The sequence below is a fragment of the Onychomys torridus genome, chromosome 7 (genome assembly GCF_903995425.1).
Source record: "Onychomys torridus chromosome 7, mOncTor1.1, whole genome shotgun sequence".
Classification (NCBI taxonomy): Eukaryota; Metazoa; Chordata; class Mammalia; order Rodentia; family Cricetidae; genus Onychomys; species Onychomys torridus.
In genome coordinates, this window is record NC_050449.1 from 30,256,708 (window position 1) to 30,262,064 (window position 5,357).

A 5,357-nucleotide genomic window follows, 5' to 3' on the forward strand; every position below is an offset into this window, starting at 1 on the left:
ATGAACATATAATTTTTGACAAAGAAGCCAAAAATGTACAATGGAAAAAAGAAACCATCTTCAACAAATAGTGCTGGCATAAGTGGATGTCTACATGTAGAAGGCTGCAAATAGATCCATATCTGTCACCATGCACAAAACTTAAGTCCAAGTGGATCAAAGACCTCAACATAAATCCAGTTACTCTGAACCCAATAGAAGAGAAAGCAGGAAGTTGTCTTGAATGCATTGGTACCAGAGATCACTTCCTAAATATAACACCAGTAGCACAGACACTGAGAGAAACAATCAATCAATGGGACCTGTTGAAACTGAGAAGCATTTGTAGAGCAAAGGACATGGTCAACAAGACAAAATGACAGCCTACAGATTGGGAAAAGGTCTTCACCAACCCCACATCTGACAGAGGGCTGACATCCAGAATATATAAAGAACTCAAGGAATTAGACAACAAAATGCCCAACAGTCCAATTAAGAAATGGGCTATATAGCTAAACAGAGAATTCTCAACAGAGGAAGCTCAAATGGCTAAAAGCCATTTAAGGAATTGCTCAACATCCCTAATTATCCAGGAAATGCAAATCAAAATGACTCTGAGATACCATCTTACACTGGTCAGAATGGCTAAGATCAAAAACACTGAAGACAGCATATACTGGAGAGGATGTGGAGCAAGGGGAACTCTCCTCTACTGCTGGTGGGAATGCAAGCTTGTACAGCCACTTTGGAAATCAATATGGCGCTTCCTTAGAAAATTGGGAGTCCATCTCCCCCAATACCCAGCTATATCACTCTTGGGCATATACCCAAGAAATGCTCAATCAGTGATTTAACCTCTTAAAAAATCATTTACACTTAAAAAATGGGATGAGGTGGGACTTCCTCCCACCTTTTAAAAATGTTTTTAGAGCTACTGAAAAACTCGCATTTACAAAATAGTTGATAAAAATATTCCTCTGGATTGTACAAGAAGGGAGGCAGGGACACTGACAGACATGATGGATATTTAATTGGACTTCGCTTCTTTTTCTTCTACTTCAGAGGCTGGACTCTGGTTCTCAGTCTCTCCGTTTTCTGCAGGCACATCTGTGGTTTGCTGGTCCGCCACCTCAGCCTGTTTGCCCTTTGCTCCCCTCTTCCCTTTGCTTTGCACTTTTTTGTCTGATGATTTATCCTTTCCTGCTGTCTTCTTTGGCTTCGGGTTCACCTTGGCAGGGGCGGGCTTGGCCGACAGCCTCGAGGAGCGTCACTGGGGCTCAGCCTTCACAGCTCTGTTCGCACTAACCTTCCTCTTGGGCATCTTGGTGGCGCTGGGTGGGAGACACGTGCGAGGCCGAAACTGTCATGGAGTTACACTCCATTTATTTCTTCACTATGTAAGAAGTTTGCATACTCTCCTCCACATGGTAAGTAGGTAAGTGGCAGGGCATGATGGTGCATGCCTTTAATCCTACCACTTTGGAAGGAAAAACATGCATATCAGTGTGAATTCAAATCCAACCTCATCTACATTGCAAGTTTCAGACCGGCCAGGGCTACATAGTGAGACCTTGTCTCAAACACAGCACAAACACACACACATACACACACACACTCACACACACACACACACACACAGACACACACAGAGAGAGAGAGAGAGAGAGACAGAGAGAGACAGAGAGAGACAGAGACAGAGACAGAGACAGAAAGAGAGACAGAGACAGAAAGAGACATACACAGAGAGAATTTTCTTCTAATTTTTAAAGCAAATCCTAACTTGAATCAACAGGAGCCTAGTACCAGTGTTGTCTACAGTCACAGTAAAAAGAGGAAACACAGCTCTTATTTGGTGAAGCCAGTGGAATTTGCTGGACTGTCACATGGGAGCACAAAGGATAGTGCACCATGTGGGAAGGCAGCAGCAATCTTCCTCAATGGTTTCTGCATTGACTACACTGTTAAGTAGGACTGAAGTTCCATGTTAAAGACAACCTTTCCCATTCTCTCTACAGTGACTTTATTGTCAGACAATGCTAGAAACTACTGGGCAGAGGCTTTTTAGTTAGATTTATCCAGCTGTTCTTATCCCAGTTCTTTGAGATTCCTCAGCTCTAGTTTTTTCTTCAGAAGATACTATGGATAAAGTTTTTGTCCTTAGACTATGTTAGCCACAGGACCCCTAGGCCTCAGGAACATAAACCTCATTACACAGAAGAGGAGATATGATGTATGTTCAGGATGGCTCTTCTAATTCCAGATGATTCTGTTCAGCCTTATACCACTTACCTCTGCACAAGTCCTCGATTTACCCACTAATTGTCTCTGTTCATCTCGGGCATAAGGATCTGTTTGGCACAGAGGCTACCATTCTGGAATCATCTGGGGCTTTGAGGATGGAAGAGAAGTTAAGGATACATTGGAACGAATGTCCAGGATTCCACAAGAGCTCAGTGCTTAGGACTGCAACCAATTATCAAAGGGTGTAGCTAGAGTTTTCCTGCCTGGCCCACAGTCAGGACAAATCTCTCTCACCCACCAAGCCCATAGATGCTCAGACCCAACCAAGTAAACACACAGAAACTTATATTGCTTACAAACTATATGGCCCTGGCAGGCTTCGAAAGGAAAGACAGCAGCAGCTCTGAAGGGTAAGGTTTTCAGCTCTCAGCTATTGCTCTGACCTCTCAGCTTTTAACTCTGCAATTGGCTGGGCTTCTTATTTAACAAGACAGTTACCTCTACAAAAGGGAGTTTCATCTCCTGAACACAAGTTTAGGAGGACAAGTGATGGTGGTAGGGGCTCACTTAGCTGGAAGAATGACTGGCATGTAAGCATGAGCACTTGAGTTTAGATCCCTAGAACCCACATAAAGCCGGCACAGTAGCACATGTCTGTAACTCTAGCATGGGGGAGCAGAGACAGGTGGATCCCTGAAGCTCATTGGCAGCCAAACCAGCTAAACTAATGAATTCTGAGTACAGTTAAAGACCCAGTCTCAAAGAACAAACAAACAAGAAACAAAAACCAAGAAACAAAACAAAGCCAAAAACCAAGGTGGAAAAGAATAGTGGAAGACCCCTGACATCTGAACTGACAATCTCAGCAATTCTCCAGATCACTCCATAGTGTCCCATTTCTTTCTTCATTATTGACTGAGGCTTTCTTATTCTAAGAGTCCAACAACATATAACCTAGAGATTTTTTTTTTTTTGGTGCTGAGGTTCAAACCCAGGGCCTTACATTTGCTAGGCAAGTGCTCTACCACTGAGCTAAATCCCCAACCCCCAGATAATTTTTCATGGTGTGTGTGGTACGTGAATATTCCTCATTGTACCAAGCTGTGTGTAGTCTTTAGAAGATTTGTAAAACAACTTCTTTTGAATCAAAGAAGAAAAGAGCAATCATAATGAAAACGATGAGGATCCTCTCTGAGTCAAAAGCAAGTACCCAGAACATTTATATTCACAGAAAGATCCAGAATGGTATTCATAGAGCAGAAGTTTGATGGGTCTTGAAAGAGGACAAGTGTACAATGTGAGATAGACTTTCCTGCAGAAATTACCTTTCATTAGAAATGAAAAAGGGCCAGGTGGTGGTGGCGCATGCCTTTAATCCCAGCACTCGGGAGGCAGAGCCAGGCGGATCTTTGTGAGTTCGAGGCCAGCCTGGGCTACCAAGTGGGTTTTGGGAAAGGCGCAAAGCTACACAGAGAAATCCTGTCTTGAAAAAAACAAAAACAAAAACAAAAACAAACCAAAAAAACAACAAACAAACAAAAAAAGAAATGAAAAAGGAATGGAGAAATCAACAGTTGGGTTTGTGAAGGCTTTCAAAGTCCACAGAATCAGTGGACTTCCACCACATGCCTCTTAGTACTTGAAACCATAGCACTCTGGTGTGCTGTGATTCTTTTGTACTTGTGATCAGATATATCAATGTGATACACACACACACACACATATGTGTATATATATATATTCCAATATCTATATCATCTATATCTATCTATCTATCTATCTATCTATCTATCTATCTATCTATCTATCTATCTATCTATCTATCTATCTATCTCTATCATCTAATGTAATCATCTATCTATCTATCTATCTATCTTCTATCTATCTCTATCATCTAATCATCTAGCTATTATCTATCTATCATCTATTTGTATTCTTCACTTGCTTTGATCAAATGCTTGACAGAAACAATTTAAGGGAAGGGATTTTATTTCTGGTCCATCATTTCAGGATTCGCATCTGTCATTGCGGGGATGGCATGGTAGGGAAGCACAGTTAAGCACATGACAGCCCAGATGGATTAGTAGCTTTCTCTGCTTCCCCTTCTACTCCATCTGCACACCAGGCCGTGTGATGGTACCAACCACATTAAGGAATCATCCCTAGAAACACCATCACAGGCACTCCAGAGACATGCTTCATAATCTCCTAGTGATATAGATTCAAATACATCCACAATGATGACTAATCACCACAACTGGAAACATTCTTTTTCCTGCTCCTAGCCAGATGCACTCTTTAAGATGCAATGATAAATTTCTATTCCATTTATCTCAGTTTTTGTCTGAGGAATGTACGATTGTGTTGACCACCAATATGGACTGAGAATGAAGCAGGAGATTTTGCACATTGTACAGTCATAGTGCCTCTAGAATTATCAACAACCTCTGAGTTTTTCATTCACCTCTGTTTCCTTGTTCTACCAAATCCTTAAGTCTATTTTCTCCACTTCAGTTGAATTTTTGTATCTGTGCTGCTCATCCATGTGAGGAGAACTATATAGTCCAACACATTCCATTCACCCAATATGTAAGGACACTCATTTTTCAAATCTGATAAAGCACAATGGAAGACTTACCTATTCCTTGCCTTTGTTGCTCCCTGCAATTACAGGAGCATGAAATGAGCAGAACAGAGAGGAAGTTTCACAATTGAATCTTAATCATACTCACTTTAGGGAGATAATGATCAAATATCTTCAATTTTCCGCCTCCTGGATAGTTGTGCCACTGTAAGAAAACTGGATCATCAGGGTTTTGAGGTCAAGAGTTGTTGTAGATATATCATGATTAGATTGGTTAGCAGCAGTTACCTTGTGTTAGCTGCATTTTGCTCATTGAGGAAGTGACTCCATCACATTGGCATGCAGGCAAGTGATGGGCATTTTTAAAAATTAATTTTGATGTGGGTAGGCCTTGCCCACTCTATGTGGTGGCATCTATGGACAGGTGGTCCTGGAAAGTGTAAGAAAGGAGAATGAGGAAGCCAGGGGGAATAAGCTTGTAAAAGAACTCTTCAGTCCTGCCTCCATAGAACTCTTCAGGTCTGCCTCCAGATTTCTGCCTTGAGTTACTATC

General features: G+C 41.6%; 1 pseudogene; it reads right to left on the bottom strand.

Moving 5' to 3' along the window:
* Positions 1-1,006: 1,006 nt before the first annotated feature.
* On the bottom strand, positions 1,007-1,300 carry LOC118586693 (annotated as a pseudogene).
* Between the last annotated feature and the right edge of the window lie 4,057 nt (positions 1,301-5,357).